Source organism: Lagenorhynchus albirostris, chromosome 5, assembly GCF_949774975.1.
Source record: "Lagenorhynchus albirostris chromosome 5, mLagAlb1.1, whole genome shotgun sequence".
NCBI lineage: Eukaryota > Metazoa > Chordata > Mammalia > Artiodactyla > Delphinidae > Lagenorhynchus > Lagenorhynchus albirostris.
The window spans coordinates 117,113,092-117,133,950 of NC_083099.1; the positions used below are offsets into that span (position 1 = coordinate 117,113,092).

Consider the following 20,859-nt stretch of genomic DNA (forward strand, 5'->3'; position numbering starts at 1 on the left):
GAACCAAACACATATCATAATGGAATCAGAAAACAGACAACTTAATTTTAACAGATGGGAAAATTTCATAACTCCTAAAAAACAACTTTAGAGTTTATGTAAAGTTGGAGAAAAGTCCATTGCACAATAAGAACCATCATTAGTAAAAGATACACTGATTGACATTTCTGAAATATCCTTAAAAGTGCTCCAAGTACCTATTTACTGAAGTTAGACATATATATACTCCACCACATAGCAGTTCCATTCCTGTGCATAGACTTATCAGAAATGAATGCTTATTTCTATCAAAAGATTAAAAAAAAGGTCATAGCAGCCTTATTTTAACCCCAAACTGGAAAGATATTCAATGTCCATTTACTGTAGAAGGGATAAATGATGGTATAATCATACAATGGAATATATACGACTGGGTGGGGGGAGAGGGAGATGATACACACATGGATGACTCAAAGACATAATGTTAATCAAAAAAATCAGACATAAAGGAGTTCATACTACATGATTCCAACTGTATAAAGTTCAGTAACAGGCAAAACTAATCCAAGATAAAAGATGCCAAAGACTGGTTCTTCTGTTGGGTGAAGGCAGTATTGACCAGGAAAGACACCAACAAAGCTCCCGGGGTAGAGTGTAGTGTAGTTACGCAGGGTACGCTTACGTAAAAAATCTCTGAACTAGCAAGTAAGAGTGCCAATTTAACTACATGAAGTTAGACTTCTGTAAAGTGGTTTTTGTTTTTTTTTTAAATATAAGTAACTTTTTTTTTAAAAAAGGGTCTGACATATCGTGAGTTATTTTCAAAAGAATTACTTAAAATCAATTCTTATTCAGAATTTACACAAGAATTTTTCTACTCAACTCTACAACTAAACTTCATTTCTTTGCCATTTTTTATTAATAAAAACTAGTAATCAGTTCAATTCTATTCAACCTACTCTTAATTTTCAGATTATCTGATAAATTTTCATAAATGGATAATTCCCAATGTCTTTAAAAAGTGTAATAATTTTCTCTATAATAGTTATGAACTATTTGAATGTTTATGTCTTTAATAAAATATGTAATTATAATAGTTAATTCTTAGTTTAAAAAGATAACTTTAAACTACACAAAATTCAGGGTTTCTGATCATATCCTTTCTTTCACTGATAAAGCATACATAAAAATTAAATTTAGTATTTGGGAGTTCACTAGAAGTCCTTTTACAGTCCTAATGTGTTTATTTAGATTTCTTATTTGCTTTTACCCTCCCCCTGACAGGAAGAGGGAGAAAATGCTGTTTTGCTAATAGTGAATAACCTTGAACATACAGAGTTCAATACAATGTTCTACGGAAATATAAAAGACTATATTCATCCAATCCTAGAAACTCATAGTGCTTGACAAGTGATTATTTAAGAAAATTTGTAAAACTGATTTTTGTGTCATTTCATGTGAATATAAATCATGACTATCCAGTTAACAGAGTAATATGTACTCAAAGAACTTGACCTATTCACTACAACTTTAACAAATATATTATCTTATTAAATGTATGTATGCATTCTTCCTTCATCTGTGTCTACTCCAAGCAAGACAGCTGCTAAGTTTTATAAAAGACAAACACAAGACTTGTGGGGAGGTATCAAGGTGGACACCAAGAAGGAAACCCTGGGGCATGGCTGAAGGGAACTGTGTTCACCACTGACCTCAGCCAGATCGGCTGGTGTATCCACACGGGGTCTTGGGGTTGTAAAGGACAGAAACACAAAGCAGGTACGTTTCTCAACTGACAATCTTAATATCCTTCCTGCCTAGTAATACATCACATGTCCTGAGACTCAGGGTCTATGAGCAAATGAATTATTATGCTGCACCAACCTAGACACATGTGATAATGCAGAGGGAACTTAGCAGATGGATGGTCAGAGGCAGAGTCAGGTGACCTGGGTGAATATGTCCGTGGGCCCTATGAAAACACAGATGGCAGCTGGTCCCTACGCTAGAAGGTAGAACTGTCACAGGCAGGAAGAACTTTAAGACTGCCTGAATGCTTAATGTATATTTCACATGGTCTTAGATAAACAGAAACTTTTTATAACTCATTTTCAAATCAAAACATTCTTTAAAATAGTACTATGCTGAAAAGGTAAAACGTAAATATCTCAGATGTTTAAAAAAGGCAAAACTGGTTCCATCTAAACCAGATTCCTTTTACTCACACAAAATTCATAATTTACCAACACTGAAATGTATCCCTCTCCTCTGTTACAAATGTTAAACAACTAGTTTATCAATATCTGAAACTTAAGAAAACGAAACAATTAAATATGGCATAATATTCTTTCTTTCCTGTAACTGAAAAGGCTTAACTACATTTTAAAAAGTGGAGCAGTGAGACAAAATACAATACCTTCTGGATGTGTTTCTCCCAGATGTTAAAATAATGGATCCTGAGGATACAGCTTAAATTGCTCACAATCCAAACACTCTGAAAATTAATAAAAATAAGTGTTACTTCAAGTTGCATCTTATCTCAAAGAATTTCAATAGCACGTTTCACAAACAACCCTTAACTACTGACTGAAAAACAAAATCTGAAAAAATGACAAAAAAAGATGTATTGCAAGTAAAAAAATTCCTAATTATACATGTTTTCCTTGGGCACAGCTGTTGATCACATCTGATCAAAAATACGCATTACAAAATTATTTATACCCAAACACTACTTATCTGTCTTTACACTGCATTAAAGACTATATCACCAATTCTCAAGTGTGTGAGAAGTTAATGTCAATGACCAAGAGGAATTCTGATCAAGGATTCTGGGAGAAAAAGTATTAGAATTATTTGGTAGTCAACACAAGAACTGAAACACCTCATTTTTTTTTTTCTAGACCATTAGAAACAAAAAAATGTTCAACTTGGAATTAGAACCTTCCTAGATACAGAATGACATCGACATGTGGACAGTTTATACTTTTAAGAACAAAAGAGTGGGTGAAAAAGTTTTAGGCCAGCAAGACCCAGAGTCCACACTTTAACACTGTGGTGGCCTTGGAAACTGTATATTGACCAATAGGCCAATGGACAGTGAGACCAGTTGGTGATAAGACAGGTATGGTGCAAACTCCGAGATTCCACCATAGCAGCATTCCACTCGTATCACCCACTGCATTTATGTCTGGTTTACATTTTTAGAATTCTCAATTCCTATCCCACAGCCTATGATTGGTTCTCAAGGATTATAGCTTAGCCTCCAAATAAATCCATAAACCTAAACCTTAAACTCCCCAAATAAAGTATTTTTCATTATCACTTAATTTTACCAGTGCCCTTCAGTCTCCTTAAAACCATATATAGATTACAAATTTCTTTGAGTGATGCTTCCTTAACATCCTAGGGAGGCAGGCTGTTCAACCACTCTGCCTCTGGGTCACTTTCTCTGTATCCTGCTTACTGTTATTCTCCCTGTGACTGTGAGCCTTGCATTCATCTTTGAATCCTCCAGCACCTAGCATGGTGCAAAGCATAGAGCTGATGCTGAGTGAAAGTCTGCTCTATGAATCACCGAATATGAGAGACTTTGTCAACTAATATACCATGCTGAAGTAAAAATAATACCAGCAAAGGGAAGCAGGTAGTTATATGAGCCAACTACAATGAAGAATACTCGCCTTTTTAAAAATTTCATACTTCATAAATGCACACACACTCAATTCTCATTCTCGCTCCCTCTCCGTCTCCCTTCTTTCTCTCAGTTCTTCATTAGCAAGACTCTCCTGGTATCTATGTCAATACTCTCCCAACCCCTACAATCAGCCGGCTGGTGGCAGGGCTCCTTTCTGCCCAGGTGAATTAGGATTCTAGCCCTGCTGTCTGAGGTCCTGCACCAATTGGCATGGTAACTGGACGTTAACACAAACCCTCTAGGCACACCATCAGCAGCTCCTAAGCTACCCTCCATCAGCAGCTGGGAATGTCACTTATATGTGTAAGTCAAAAATACCTAGAATGATAACTAAGGCAGAATATTCCTAGAATTTTATTAGTAGACAGCTGGCATTGCCTTAAAATAGAAAAAACAAACAAACAAACCCTGAAGAGACCTAGTAGTGATTAAAAAAAAAAAAAAAAGCCTTATCATTTCCTATTAGGACACTACTTTTTCAGCAACCAAATAAAAACATTACCAAATCATTTTATGTAATAAAATTTAACCTTACTTTGACCTTCCTCATAAAGCAAACAAACCTCTCGATCCAATAAAGCTCCATCTGAACTATGTAAGATGATAAGCAATACCTTAATTGCATTCATTTACATGACTTTGAAACTATTCTGGGCTGAAGTCACTGACTGCAAGGTCACAGAATACAAAAAAGTAAAATGTGTGCAATTTACCAAGGAGGAGGAATGATGCACTTGGGCAGTGGGGTAGACCTTCTCCCTCCCTCATCAGGAGACACCCAAAGCTTAATGCAATCAACAGGTGCAGCCATCTCTAACATCTCTATCTGAAATATATCATACATATACACACTGATTTTATATACATATAAAATATAATAAGAATATGTACTTGGTAAGTCCACCGTATATTATGGTTTTCTTATTAAAATCAATCTCCCTGAACAGAGGCAAAGGGCAATTCTATGCCTTAACAGCATTTAAAATCAAAATATGAAGTAGGGCTATTACTTTTTCCATTGTTTCATAAAAATTTCTAATAACTAAAATTCAGGTTATAAAGCTGTAACAATTTTTAGGACAAGAACTGCAAACACAGGATGTTAAGTATACTAAGCATTTCTGCTTTCATTTTTCATAACCTAAGCAAATACTCAACTAATTTGCTTAGAGGAGCAGACTTTTACGTCTCAAAGCCAATAATACCACATTAGTAAAAGTAAAGAAATACAACTGACTGACAGAAACTGACTACCATAAATTACGAGGGACAATGTGTATTCCTCAAAACCTCAGAATATATCATAACACACAAAAACAAGTTAATCCTACAAAATATTTCCCGTTAGTAAAATTCTAACACAAACTAGATGTTATTGGCACTTGAATTTACTGGAGAAAAGAAAAGGAAACTAAATGTTAGGATCTAGAGACCTTTAAAAATGTCTGTAATATTAGTACAAATGTAGAGCCTCAAATATTTTTTTCGGTTTAATATAACATCACCAGGAGATTCATTTAAGAAGTTTCTGTCCATTAAATTAGATAAATCTCCCACATTTAATGTACTACCAAAGCATTTCTATACTGCTCAAGCCAAACTTTTGCAATTTAAAAATGATTTAGTGAAAAAGCAGCAATGATATTATAAAATTTATGCTTCTTCACCTTCTCTCCCTACCTAGAAGGGCAAGACTCTTTTCATGTAAATCTGTATTAGATCCCAATCATTTCAATTGATGATACTCCACAAAGAACACAAGGATGAAAATATATTTAAGTACTATATTCTTAAGCAAACTCCAACACCCTGATGCCACTTTGTCCTGTTTAAATGAGAAATAAAATAAAATCTCAATTTCTCTCTATATGTTAAGCCAATTCACTTTGGAATACCTTAGTAGCAAAATAAATGTATACATGTATTTTAAAAAGTCCTAGTTACAATTACGATCCACATATAACTTTCAGTGACCATATCTTCTTTAGATATTTTAATCCTTTCTATAAGAAGTAATTCAGGCTTTAACATGATATAGATAATCTGTATAACTATGTAACATGCAATTCATGGTTCACATATCTTGACAAGGATAAAAGCACTGGAGCCAACCAGCATCCTCTAATATTGCTTCCAGTGTTCTTGGTCACATTTTTATCTGATTTCAGATCTCAGGCTCACTGTAATTTTCTGATAAATATAACTTTTGTTATTTCTCAAACACTTCCCTCTGTCCATCCAAAAGACTGAATGCTTTATGTTCCTAAAGCTCACTAATTATGATCACAATATTTATCTAAAGTTCTATTTCATACACATAAATTATCCTTTCCTTGGATATTAGAATATGTTAAAACAAATTTTTATAATCACAGTCTAGCCTTTGTGTGTTTTTAAATGAGCTACAACTGTGAACTGAAAATGAACTATATTAATGGCATCACTCTTACAGCTCTCGAAGTTGAAGAAAAAAGTCCAAGCTTAGGTTCTGACACACTTCATTTTAACAGCATGCATCAGCCTCAGGTGAGCATAGTAAATCCTGTCCACATAGCAAGTATGCATGTGTGTGCTCCTCTTTCCATTTTCTCTTTTCTTTTCCTTACCTCTCCCTAGGAAGTCAATGAACTAAATATTACACACTGTTTAAATATATACAGTGGTACAGAGATAAATGATCTATCTTGTCCAAAACAGAGGTAACTAAATAAAGAAACTTATCAATTCTCAATGTAAAATTAAATCCTGGACTGACAGGTTGCTCAGATAACACTCAGAAAAGAACAATATGACTCAACCTGTAAGGAACAGACCAAAAACACTCCATAAGATGAAGTGTATCTAAAGGAGTCCATATCTCCATTTGAAACGCTTGCTATGGAATATGTTAACTGACAGTTCCATCTAGGAAATATTTTTCTTCCTCTCTCACCTGTTCCCCCACCCATCTTGCACTCGACTCCATAAACAGCAGTTATCCCCCATTATAAAACAGTTGACGGTTAAAAAACAATGAGCCAACGAAGAAAGTACAATATTCTATAACTGACATTTACTGCATTGGCCTTGGACTTCTAATCTTTACCAGACGGGCACACAAATCAATCCATCAGCTCATAAAGGTGTGCTTTTTTAACCTCTAAAACAGATGGGATTGGCCAGAAGTGTCTGGCATGTCAAACTGCTAATCACTGCTGCCCTTTGCACAAAATAACCCTCTTAAGTTGAGGCAAGGTTGCACGGGAACCGACATTAGTCTGTGGGAAACCCATTTAGCTGTCACACACTCCCTGCCACTCCTGCTCTCCCTTAATTAAGCCTAATGCCTTATGCTTTGACCTTTTGTTCTAGCCTATTAACCCTATCTAGTACAAGTTCAATTATGTTAAACTAAAAACTTTGCTGTAAAATATTAAATGCCAAGCTCAAAAAATCATGAGGGACATCCTCACAGCCCTTAGTTCTATGCACCCTGTTACTCCATGCATGTGACAGTAAAACCTCACTTTTGAAGTGATACTGATGCTGACAGTCTAGAAGAACCACATGATCATTCTTGTTCACCCCCTTATTTTACAAACTGAGGCCAGAAAACATTAAATGACTCACCCATTTCACAGCTTCAGTTGAACCACGCTGAAACCTATCTAATCTCTAGCTCTGATCCTTTATTCTCCATTGTGTCTCTGATTTATAGTCAAACCACCCAGGAGTGTGTTAAGGATACTAGTATTTTCAACACATTATTACTTTTCACCACCCACTAAAATTCACTACTACACAAATAGGCCTAAAGCAAAACAAATGAGCACGTCCACAGAGTTTTGAGGTAATATTTCCTTTCCTCCCCACACCAAAATTTTCTATCCGCTCATGACTTTTCTTCTTTTTAAAAGGAACAATGGCCATCCGAGACCTGCTAAATTCTGCAACACTCCCAAGGCAATAGGTGCAAGTACAAATTTCTTTCTTCACTGATATTTCATTTAAGTATTCAATAGAACAAATGACTGAAGCTACAGAAAGCAACTACAACTTGCTACTTATCCTCAAATGGAAAAAGCTGGTTATCTTTAAAATACCTTTTTTACACTTATATGTAAATTGATTGCTCTTCAACATTTACCAGAATCCCAAAAAATAAAATCAAAAAAGTTTAAAATTCACTGTAAAGTAAAATCAAACATAGTCCAAACTAACATGCTATCATCACAGGGGAATTTTAGTTATAGTATATAGTAATAAGTGCTATTCCCCTTTCCACTTACTTCATACAACTAGAAAAAACTGTTTTACCACTCTCACTATGACACGTGAAAACAAACATTAATAACATCAAACAAAATTTGGATTTCTACCTGTGACTCATGTGAGGAAATGCACATTAATTTCAGATTTTTGAAAGATTTAAAGTCAGATTTTAATTTTATCCTCTTATTGACTGCCCAAAGACCCATTTTTATCTACTTTCAGTATTAACCAATACTGTCATTTTTGCCTTTAGCAATCTGGAACCTTACAGGTTAAGATAATATGCCATTAAGTGGAACATATAGCAATTTTCAAAAGAAACAGTGATGAACAACTTCAATGACAGAATTTACTACTTTTTAAGGGATAAAAGTAGAATGTGTACAAAAGTAAAACTCAAAGTGAATGTGCTTATGTTATTAGAATGGTACTTTCTTGGCATCATCAGAAGGAATATACACAAGAATTTACAATATGAAACATAACACAGGTGGATGAGCAGTCAAATGGAAAACAAACACTGACAGCAAGAACAACTAGCAGCAAACTAATGATTCAGAGTGTCAGTCACCTTTTTTTCCTGCAAAGGATATGTTTTTTTTACACACACACACACACACACACACACACACACACACACACACACTTTCTTTTTTATATTCTTTTCCATTATGGTTTATCCCAGGACATTGAATATAGTTCCCTATGCCATACAGTAGGACTTTCTTGTCCATGATATTGTTAGTTTAAATGAGATATCATACCTTAATTATAAGAGTCAGCTCATAAAAATAGAAATTAAGTTTGGGTCTCAGACACTGAGGAATTTAACAGTGGGAAAGTTATACTAGTGCATAGAATCCACATACTCTACAACATATTGACTGACACAAAGAAACAACTGAGAGGAAAGAGCAGCTCAGCACTGATGCAAACACAAAGTAGAATATACCACATTAATAGTGAATGTGCTCATTTTTCTACTCTTTTACTTTGGACAGTAGTCCATTAGCCTGTATATCTTCTTTTACTATGATTTATGTGATTCACTGCTATTTACTTGTGAATAGAAAAATATGTGAGCCCTGAGAGGTGTTTTTTCTGTTTACAAAAAGCATCTATTTCTAAGCGTGCATAAAGTTTAGTAAAAACTTTTGTTTTCACAAGCAAGAAACTGGGTTAAAGTCATTTTAAGAGCATCTGTTAAATCTCAGTGCTGTATATGTATGTCCCAGATAATCTACACATTTTCTTTAGCATTTGAAAATTAATTGCTGGTCTATAAATTTCTGAGCTCTATTTTAAAATAATTTTCTTTTCCAACTTAGCATTATTAATCAAGTTGAACGTGATAATGCTCTAACAGTCAGAAAATTCACCTCTAGTGAAGAGCAAATCCTAATTTTAAAAAATAACAAAAGGGCTTCATATACTACTTAAGGCCTATAATTTACTAGGTTTTGAATCATCAAGTCCTTCCTGATTCTAACTTTTAAGATTACTGAACGCCAAAATTAATGCTAAACATGAGATTCTGAGATGCCTCCAGTGTCCCAAGCAGTCAAATGCAATGCAATTAAATGTGCTGAGCTGGTGGATCCTTATAACTACTGCAAGTAAGGCCAAGGAAATTGCCCATAAGGCTCTAGAAATATTGTTTCATTTCTTTAAAAAAATTAAATGTTGCTCCCCCCAATTTCTCTGAACATGCATTCTAATATGTTATAAATTGTGTATTTTATTTTTTACTTTTTATTTTTTTTGCGGTACGCGGGCCTCTCACTGTTGTGGCCTCTCCCGTTGCGGAGCACAGGCTCCGGATGAGCAGGCTCAGCGGCCATGGCTCACGGGCCCAGCCGCTCCGCGGCATGTGGGATCTTCCCGGACCGGGGCACGAACCCGTGTCCCCTGCATCGGCAGGTGGACTCTCAACCACTGCGCCACCAGGGAAGCCCTAAACTGTGTATTTTTGAAGAAACTTAGTATTACAGAACAATGTCAAGTAATTATAATGTCACCAACAGATAGTTTCACTTTTCCCTTCATAATAAATATGCCTGGAAAGAAGATGATAAATTTCAAGGAAGAAATATTATTTCTTATAGACGTTCTAATTTAAATAGACCAAAGAAAAAATGTAGAACAGCAGCTATTATGCATAAGTTAGTCATAATATTTAGCAGTTTTTAATGTATAAATACACAAAGGCCCCATTCGTAACCCCCAAAAAAGCCAGATTTCACCAATAGTTGGGATTGGTACAGTTCAATTCAACAAATGTTTTAACAACCTTCTGTATGCCAGGCACCTACAGCACCAACAATACACTGATGAATACGCTCCTATTCATGGAACTTACCCTCTCTTGAGGAGGACAGACATTAAACAAGTGTGAGACTACCACAATCAGGGGTACAAGGAATTGTGAGAGACAAATCTGATCTTGTTAGAGGTTTGGAGACTGTACTGAGCACCTACACTCTCTTGTCCACTGTCCCATGAGTGAGAATATTCCTTTCCAATTTGCTTCACCAAGGTGAGGAATGTGGTCAGTCTGTGGCCCACATCAATGGCTACCATTAGGTTTCTTCTCTCTTGCTCTCTTTCTAGAGGGGTGGACCTCAGTGCACTTGGTTCAGGGCACTGATCACCCCTGGTCTACACAGTGCCCTCGCATCCGATATGCTACCTTCTCAAAGGAGAATACAGGGTGGGGCCCATAACCTTTGTATTATGTTCCCAACTGAACCAACAGACCCAACCACCCCCACTAATGGTTTTAGAATATTACTCTTCGGTAGTAAGCGCAGCTGGCCTGTGATCGTTCTGGTCACACTAGTCAACTAAAGTCACCTGGCTCTGTTAATCGACAAATAAAAGTTTCCCTACTGAATTTTAAATAGAACTCAAAAATGTATATGACACGTAGAGACAAAGCTAATGCATGAACAGATGCGCACCTGTACTGTAAAGCTTCTCTTCTTAAATTCTCACCCTAGAAAACACACCCCAAGTTCTAGACTATCAAATGAATCACAAGACTGTCCTGAACACCATATTTTAATAGCATGAGAAGGAAACAGGCTACAAAAAACAAGGCTGAGGGCTTCCCTGGTGGCGCAGTGGTGGAGAGTCCGCCTGCCGATGCAGGGGACACGGGTTCGTGCCCCGGTCCGGGAAGATCCCACATGCCGCGGAGCGGCTGGGCCCGTGAGCCACGGCCGCTGAGCCTGCGCGTCCGGTGCCTGTGCTCGCAACGGGAGAGGCCACAACAGTGAGAGGCCCGCGTACCACAAAAAAAAAAAAAACAAGGATACGGTCGGTCCGGCTCACTCCACTCCTTAAGACCCAGTCCTGATTATCAGAGGTTCTCCCTTGGGGTTAGCTTAGCTTTAGTATACTGCTGGATCCATCACCAAAGGTTATTAACTATTCCTTAACACCTGGTACAGAAAGCCCCTCTTTCTGAGATTGCTTTAGCAAAAATAAACAAACACACAAAAGAGTGTGAAATAAATCAAGACTTGATTTCTCACCCTGGGTTTAGCCAGTTGCCAGCTGTTGGTTTTAAATTCTTAGGTGCTCAGTGTGTCCTCCTCCGTAAGATGCAGACAAAAAATGTTTTGGAAATTTTAAATTAACAACAATGTCAAAAATGTTGGAAGATGAGCAATCATGTACCCTACTGTGTCACATGGATACCTAGCCGTTAAAAAGAAAAGAACAAGTGAGAAATTAAGAGAACAAAAGGGAAAACAGGGGAAAAAGGAAACAAAAATAGAGGAGGATCAAGAGAAAAGAGAAAGGTGTGTAAGTGAAATAGTAGCACTTATCACTATTTGATTCACAGTCCACACCAATTACCTATCCTATGTGCTCTTCTGTTAAGTAAGATGCCTCTATACACCGACTTGTTTGAAAATGAGGAAGTAGGACAAGGTACCTCTAAAACAAGCACACTTAAACCCAGAAATTCCATAGCTTCTATCAAATTTCCTTCCAACCTGATATCTAAGGATTCTATGAAAGTACTTCAGTTTGTGAAAGCCCAAGCAAAAGAAGAAGCAGAAAAATAAAAAAACAAAAACAGAAGAAAACATAACGTTGATTCAGGTCAGTCAAGGATTACCAAGACAGGTAAGAGTAGCATTTTACTAACAGACTGAACAATGCATTGCTTTGAGTTCTGCCTCAATAATACCAAACATCCAGATATTGGGAAAGAACCAGGTGGTGAATAATAAACACCTTCCATCTTCCATCCTTGACCTCATGCAGATTCAGTCTATTTCAATTAACTTTTTTAAAAGGCATGGATGTATTAGGGAAATAATATAAATACATATCTGAACTCCAGAAAAATTTTTTTACCCAGATTGTTCACTTACACAGTTTCTCTCTTATTTGGCCAGATACAATATAGTTTCTTAATAAAAGAATGTTCCTTTGCAGCTTTTATACAAACCCTTTTGTTTATCCAACATTTATTTGGCATTTCAAAATCCAAAGCACACTAGAAAATACTATGTATATGAGCATTATTACTCATCCTTGGGTCTCCAATACGGTTTCAACCTGACTACCTTTTAGTGTAGAGGGAACTACTCAGCTTGAGTCTTTTGGTTCAAAGTTCCATAAATTTTAAATGAGGAAAGTAAAAAGAGGTGGAGAGGTTTATAACTCCAGTTCTCACGCTCCAACAATAAAAGAATATGCCTGATGTGTACTTTAAAATACATGATGTGCTGCAAACCTCCCTAACTCCAAAATTTCTTTCCTGACCATGGTCTACTCCCAAAATGAAGCCAAATCTCTTGATTTCTGCATACTTCTGATAAATTCACAAATGCATTGTCAATTTCCTCTTCGTATTACAGAGACTAGTTCATTAGCATAGCACAGTCTTTAAAATAAAATTACTGGGGGTGAACATAGGACAATAAAAATAAAAATCATGTTAAGAACCGTAACAGTCAAGAGATTTAACTTTTCAACCAGGAAAAGCTATGGCTCTGAATTTGCTACAACTGCTCCTTGAAGTGCACAAACATAATTTGCCTTGGGAACACTTGGATTAAGACCATGACAAGCTTTTTAAATGAATTATATCAAGAAACACAGTTGCTTTCTCTGCCTCAAAGAACACTGTAGCAATTCTGAGGTCCACTTCACAGGAGCTAGGAGCCTTCATGGCTGCCCTTGGTGACTACATCTTCCTTATGCAAGCGCAGGAGCAGGACATCAGCTCTCTGAGAACTCACAACAACTGCAGCAGAAACATCGCTTGGAAACAGGGTGCCTTCCCAGTGGGAACTGATCTTTGAGAAGCCAGGCTGGGTGAATGCTGCTTGAGTCCTGTGGCTCTCAGGTTGGGAGCAGGGTTTTGTTTTTTTTTTTTAATCATTTTCTAAAAATCAGAGAGAGACTGGTTTTCTCTTCAAAAGATGGCATGTTCTCGTGGAAAAGCAAATTATCATCAATGAAATTAGCTGTGTGACCTCAGGCAAGTTACTCAGGCATCTCTCAGACCAGGTCTATGTAAAGTAGAGAAAATGATACCTATATGTCACAGGGGAACTGTAAAGCAGCCAGCACCATGTCTGGCACAAAGCAGGTATCCCCAAATCCTCTTCCTTTCCCTACTCCTCCCCGCAATAAAAAAGGAAAAGGCAAAAGACAGGTAACTAAATAACCTTTTTATATTTCAAGTTTTGACCCATCATCTCTACTCCTTTCAAAACTATAACCTTGAAATCTTTACTGTTTACTGTCAACAACAGCATATATTGATATAGTCAGAATTTCAGAATTTAGAAATGAAATCTAACCTCCCTGTTCTACAGATTCTACACATGCTGCCCAGAGACATAAAAGGCCTTTCTTTCATCAGTATCATACATTGATTTAGTAGCAGAACCTAAGCTAGAAAAATATGTGTGGAATAACAAAACAGAAACACTTTTTTAAAATATGCTTTTCAAAAATCAGACCTGAGCCTATATGACCCATTGTGTAAATATTCCCTTTAGGGGAAAAACTGCAATTGTGATTAGTTTCATTTTGAGGGTATTTCTTATATCTCATTTGTAAGTGTTTCACATGTTTTCAAATACTTTTTCTTGCTGTTCTCCACCTTCTTCTGTCCTCCTTCTTTCCCTTAATTTGTTTCTTTTCCAGGGTATAAATCTACCACTCTATTGTAGATTACTATAAATTCATAAATTCGGGAATCAAAAAAGAATTCTTAAAAAGTATGCTTTTTAAAAACCAGCTATAATCCCTTAAACATTTCATATCTCTCTATTTCTAGGTAAATTCCTTAAGACAGAAGTCTCTTTTAAACTTCTAATCCTCAAACTTTGATTGCGTTCTGCTATATGTCAGGCTCTCTTAACCACATTATGTCATTAAATCTCCACAATTATAGTAATATTCTAATTCTAAGATTGCTTATAAACATAATTTCCTTTCTTACTATTGCAATGCTAAATTATCATCTTTTTTTAACGCAGTAACATATTTAACATGTTCACATGTATGTACAATACAGGCAAATTCAACAATTGAAAACACACAACTACAAGAAGCTAGCTTAGCCGCTACATGGCTTAGCTTTTCTCTTACCTAAAGCTAATCACCTTACTTTTACCTAGTACCCTCACATAGCTGGTAAAGAAGGTAGAAGTAAAATAATCAAAGCAGACTGCAAAAAAACCCACAAGTTCCAAACTCCTTAGCTCCTGAGCTATCCTCAATCCATCAGCAAATTACAGATCTGAAAACAAGGAGTAGCCCTATCATTTAACAGGAGACTGAAAAACGACTTTCTTAATTAGAAGTCCAAGGCTGAGAGACTCCTTTCCACCAAAGCTCTGAATAAACACCAACATCAGGTCAATCAGAGCTGTCCTGGTCCCAGTGGGATCTTAAGCTGATGACTCAAATTCCCAGCGAGCTTCTAGTTTAATTTCTTGAAACTCTAGGCTTAGTCACACAGTGACCTGGAATTTAAGGCAAATAAGGGTCTCTTCCATCCTTAAAGATATTTTTGCTGAATGACACAAAGTTAAAGAGGGAAGACGGGTTTAGAGCTTTTTAGAGTTTTTACTCCCCGAGGTGTACCAAGTTAAAAAACTGGGGACAGTGACCCATGCTAGCTTTGAATTTCAAACACAACTATTAACCCTGTCAGAGAAGCAAGTCCATTTCCAAGTTTTAACAAAATGCCTTTTTTTTTAACCCCCCACACTATTTATTGAAAGAGGAAGGAAAGAAGAATGAAAGGGAGGGAGGGAGGTGGGGAGGGAGGGAGGGAGGGGGAGGGGGAGGGGGAGGTGGGGAGGTGGGGAGGTGGGGAGGGAGGGGGAGGGGGAGGGAGGGGGAGGGGGAGGGGGAGGGAGGTGGGGAGGGGGAGGGAGGTGGGGGGGGAGGGAGGGAGGGAGGTGGAGAGGTGGGGAGGTGGGGAGGTGGGGAGGATGGATGGATGTCACAAGCACCTTCCTAGACAAAGTTTCAACATATTCTGGAGTTCTTCTTGAATTCATTTCAATCAAAAAACATATAAATTATAATTTCTTTAATAGGTAATTATCCATACATTATCTTCAATAACTATCTTGTTTAGCTTTAAAAAAAATCTTAGTACTACTAAGTAAATACAGTGGAGTCCTTTTTTTCCATAACTTCAAAGAGTAATTTTTTTCTACATTTCTGAGTTGCCAGTCTTCTAAATTCTTCAAATCCACTTCTCATTATATTACTCCTAGAGTTCTAGGCTAAATGTTAGCTCTAGCTTGGTTCAAGGTGCTAATTTTAACAAAATCCAATGGTAACAAAATAACAATGGTAAACTGTATCATCTTTACTTTTTCCTCATTCTTGTTCTCAATGTTTTATGAATTTAAGAAAAATTATCTGTTTCAGGTGTAATGATATCTTAAAATGCCATGTTTTATTTGTAGTATTTGCAAGGTAGTGTAGGGATCAATTTGAATTTTAAGGTTCATAATGCAGAGTATGTAATATAACAGTGACAACAATTAGTGTATCAGCCTACTTATCTCAATACCTATACTTATTATGAAAAATTAAAATTACTCTTCATACCTGTAGCAAAACAATAGGAAATTTCTATTGTAAATAAACTCTAATTTTTAGAATCCTAAATATTCAATTTGAACATTAAATTTCAAGGAACAAAAAACAACAGATGGGTATCTGTATTACAGTTTGCAAAAAATCCCTGCTAAGATTTCAGAGGTCTCTTTGGTCCCAATTTTCCCCCTACCCTTGAATCACAAGGTAATGTGCTTAAAGAAAGCATTCTTTCTGGGGTTATTTACATGAAGTTATCTTTATGAGAAATCTTATGAAAGAGTTCTCCAGTTCACCACCCAAACCTCAGCACTCTGTTTTCCATGTTCGATAAGACCCTTGGAAAACACCACATCTCAAAAGAATAAAGAAAAGGTGGTCTATTTTTAATTCATTTCCTTCCAAATAAACTATTACTCCCTAACTCCTGGTTCTATGCTGGTACCCAATTTTGACCTTCCAGTTTAGATATATTTAAGAGACATTCAAAAACAGTGTACACATGTACAAGTGGGGAACCTGTCATTTCTCCCCCTCAAACCACCACTATTTTTATAATATTGATGACCTCATAAAAGGAACTCCATTACCATCAGCAATTCATGTCCCTGCTTCAGCACCAGATGCAACCAGGATATGGAAACAAGATCTCTCTCCTCCATTTACTTTTTATTCATTCCAACCCCTGGATATAACCCTCAGTTCCATTCCACTGGCCTGCTTCACCATCTGACACGCTTGATTTTTACCTTCTCAAGTCTTAGCGACCATCCTGGTGTCATATTTCCCTAATTGTTGTGTTAATCTAAATATTACAGAATGAGTTTGCTCATTTTCCCCCAAGACAGTCCCCTCAAAAAACTGCAACTTAAGGAAATGCATCTTGAACAATTTAATTCTCAGATTCAAACTCATTATCCTGAAAGCCCCCCACCCCTCCCTGCCCCATATTCTGTTCAGAGTGTTTCTTTGACTTTTCAATAGTAATCAAAAGTTGCTTTTCATAAAAACATTTCTCTAGTTGGAAGACGGGTACAAAGGGTTTTGTTAGAACAGTAAATGCTATTTTCTCTAGTCTTCATCCATGTTAACAGTAAATCACTATGAAACCAACCAAAACAAAACCCACCCTCACTGTGTGTAGCCACATGAAGGGGCATATGGAAAAAGCTTAAGAGTAAAGAACCTTCATCCCAGCACAGCCAAGAAGGGAAGCTACAAATGAAGGCAGCTTTCATGGAAGAAAACATCCACAGATGTAGAAGCTACTTATTTTAGAAAAGGGGACAAGACAGCAAGAGAGCAATAAGGAGAGAGAGAGGTGGGGTATAGACAAACAAACTGGAATGCCTCTTCTCTGTTCACCTACACTTTAAAACCTGACTGTATCTGGCAATCTAAAGTTTGAAAAGCAAAACTAAACCTATCACAATTTAAAGTGAACAATTTTCTCTTGATAAAAATTAGCTGTTTTGAACTTATTTGGGGCAGAATTATTTTTTTTAACCTTATACACAAAGCTATCATTGCTTTTTCAAAACACTTAAAAATGACCTGTTAAGTTTCTTGCAATCGTAAAATTTTAAAACTGAAAACCTAATCCCTTTAACATCATATATCCTAAGCCACTCTGATGTAAAATTACTTCTATGCCACTGTCTTCTAGTACTGGTTTGCAATGGAATCTGTACAATTAATAATAACCTTCTTCCTTCTCATCTTTCTAGAAAGCCAAGAATGACATATCTCCTTATCTCCCTATTTGTGCCATTAGATTGACATATTTTGCCTCACCTGTCACCTTCCATAAAACTCTGCTTTCAGATGAGTTAATTCATTTTTTAGTTGTCCTCAATGTTCTAAAATAGTGATGTTTGACAGAATTAATACAGTGCTCTAGTTCTCTCTGTTCAACTGGTATTTAATTAAAGATCTTGGAGGCATCTTTGTCTCCAGTTACACTGCTTAAAGAAGGAATGTTACTTCCTACCCGGACAATGTGCTAAACCACATGGCAACAGAGCTGCCTTCCTAAGGTCTCCCATTTAACAGATTGTTTTACCGTGTTTAAGCTACTAGCAAGACAGATTACCACTTTATTTAATGTTGATTTTACTTTTCACATCTCTGAACCACAACTCTACTACAGCCTACATTCTCTCTTACCTTTAAAGTGGCCAGCATTTCTGAACTTGTAATGCTCCCTTATATTTTTATTTGATCATTGCTTTTGTTTTACCTGGACCTCAAAAAGTCCTAATGGTATTTAATTTGTAAGATTTCTTGAATCTCTGGTAACCATGCAGAGAATCTTTAAGCAATGAGAGCTACCTGGAGCACAAGCAGAAACTTTCTTGTTTCAAATTCTTTTGATTTAAGCAGTGACAGCTACCTAGAGCACAAGCAGCAAATTTCTTGTTTTAGACTCTTTTGAATTAATATCTTTTGGCGAATAGCCCACTCAACATGTCATAATTTTCCACTGTAAAGGTAGCATGGATAATTTAAATTGGCACTTGCTATTTATTACACAAATAACTGTTCTCTTGGAATGCGTTTTGAAAGCTAGCATTTCTCAATAATTCTTTGGCTATATCAGAACCACAAGAGACATGTCAATTTAAGCAAACTTCAGGAGCAATAAACTAACAAACAAGACTCTAGGTGGTGGTATAGGTTATTTTTTTATCATGATGTTTTGCTCTTAAAACACTGCAAGAGTCAGAGGAGCCTTTAGCCTCTTTTACAGACACCTTTTTATTGTAACCTTACAATATTTTAGGGTGTTAAATTAGTAAAAGTTTAGAGACACATTCAGGAAATGGGTCCAGACATTAAAACTCGTTTTCAACTACCTCAAAGGCACTGTAGAGAGCGCACTGGAGTAAAACCAACAATGAGTAGTCCTCTTTTTTGTTTGTTTTTAATACGTATTTTCCTCATCCTCCTAGGGCACTTTCAGGGCTAAGTATGCAAAGAGGTCTTTCCCCACCAGAGTGTACGAAACAGGCTAAAGTAACAATCCTACAGCCTGCAGGATAGGGGCTTGCTCCATTGACTGAAACTTCTTTGTCTCTAGGAACTAATTCCAGGCAGAAAAAAGTTAGCACTGGTGATGAAGCCACCACTCTCTGAACCAGCTAAACTCAAACCACATAACCAAACTGCTGGGCAAAACCAGAGCAACTTACTTCGAAACTGAAAAGCACTTCAAAATACTCCAGGTAGCAACCCACACTTAGGTGCCAGGCAGATGAAGCAGCATTTGTTTAAAAAGTCCACTTATTTCAGTGTCTCTTCAACAAAGGTGCCAAACTAGTGATTAAACATTGAATAATCACATCAGGAAGATGCCACCCACTTGCTAAACCCATGATTCACTAACAAGCAGGTTCAATGCAATTCATAACTTTAAAGAATGAACTACCAAAGCTCTTTGCTTCACAAATACCACTCTCCACCCCCCCAAATGTAAACAGCAATCATCATCTATAAACGGACAACCATTTTCACTTTGAACACCTATGGATGGTCTCTCTTCCTCTAGAAACAGTTTTTCCCGCACAATCTCACATTTAATCATTTACATTACCGGAGACAAACTCCAACTCAGTTCCACCAACTGAGTGAAAAATCCTTGTGGCTAAGAACGTCTTAATTCTTTTCCGAAATAAAAATGCTTTATTAAACAATTTAAAACGCAAAACTACTTATCATTCTGTTCTTCTACTATCTTCAAAACCCAATTGCAATCCCTAACGAGATAGAAGGTAGAAACTCCTGTATTGCTTCAGAGATCAACATGTGTCACAGACTCCCAGCTTGTTCGCCTCTAAGACACAGTTGATTCCTTTGTTCCTTCAGACTGAACACCAACTCTTGATTAAAATTTGGAAACTACTTTGGAAAGGATATGACGGTTTGTAGAATATTTCCAGGCAAACCCTTCATAAAACAACAACATGCACTAGTAGTATTAGAGGACACAGATATAAGAGTGAAAAACAAGCCTCCAGAAGCCTCCCAGGACCTGCACGGAGCTCACCCTAGATGTGAGCCCGGTTTCTGGCTCAGGGGTAAAGTGATGGTTGAGGCCTCGGGTCGAAGAGGCCTCTCCCTCGGGAGGGGAAGGACAAGTACCGACGGGCTGGGCTGGACGCGGGGGTCCTCCGGGGGTCGGGAGCGCGGTCCCTTTTCTTACCCACTTTCCCCGGCCCGGGATCCGCGAGCACAGAGCTGGGAGGCACCCGAGTGAGAGGCGGGGAGCTGCGTCCGGCGCCGCCCAGGACGCCCCGGGCAGCAGGAGCGGCGCGGCGAGAAGCGCCCGGGGCTCGGGGCCGAGGGGACAGACGAGCGGGGCGCGACTCCGGCCCACGCCCCCCCCCGCCCCGGCCCGGCTCAGGGGCCACCCGGAGGCCGCCCCCCGGCCCAGGACTGGCACGGACGCGCCAGTGAGCCGGGGGCCAACTCCACAACTTGGCGGCCCCGCTGCCCGGGCCCCCCGAGTTCCCGGGGAGATTCGGACCCAGCAGGAGAGGCGGAATTTCCCCGGAAACCACCCCCCCCGACACCATCTCGTCCCGCCACCGAGTCCACCCCGCCGTCTGCGTCTGCCCGCGGCGCCGGCCCCGCCGCCCCGACGCCCCCGAGGCCCTACCGGCCATCGCCAACGCCGCCGCGGGCCGCGCTTCCCGGCCGTTTCCGGCGGCGTGGGCGGCCGCTCCTCCGAGCCCCCCAGCCGCGGCCGCCACTCACCCGAGGCCGCCGCGGCTCCGAGCCCAGGGCTCCGGCAGGCTCACTCCGCGAAGGCGCCCCGCCGCCCCGTCCTCCCTCGGCGCCCC

General features: G+C 38.3%; 1 long non-coding RNA gene across 3 annotated transcripts in view; it reads right to left on the reverse strand.

Annotated features, from left to right (window-relative positions):
• Window positions 1–20,236, reverse strand: part of LOC132521272 (uncharacterized) — a 96,907-nt gene extending 76,671 nt beyond the window's left edge. For 2 of the 3 annotated variants that reach the window (XR_009540790.1, XR_009540788.1), the window contains exons 1-2: window positions 20,064–20,236; window positions 2,396–2,473 (exon numbers count right to left, since the gene is read on the reverse strand). This is a non-coding gene — a long non-coding RNA (uncharacterized LOC132521272). Of the gene's footprint in view, window positions 1–2,395; window positions 2,474–11,460; window positions 11,623–20,063 lie in introns of those variants that run through there. The other variant, XR_009540789.1, reaches the window with a different exon arrangement.
• Between the last annotated feature and the right edge of the window lie 623 nt (window positions 20,237–20,859).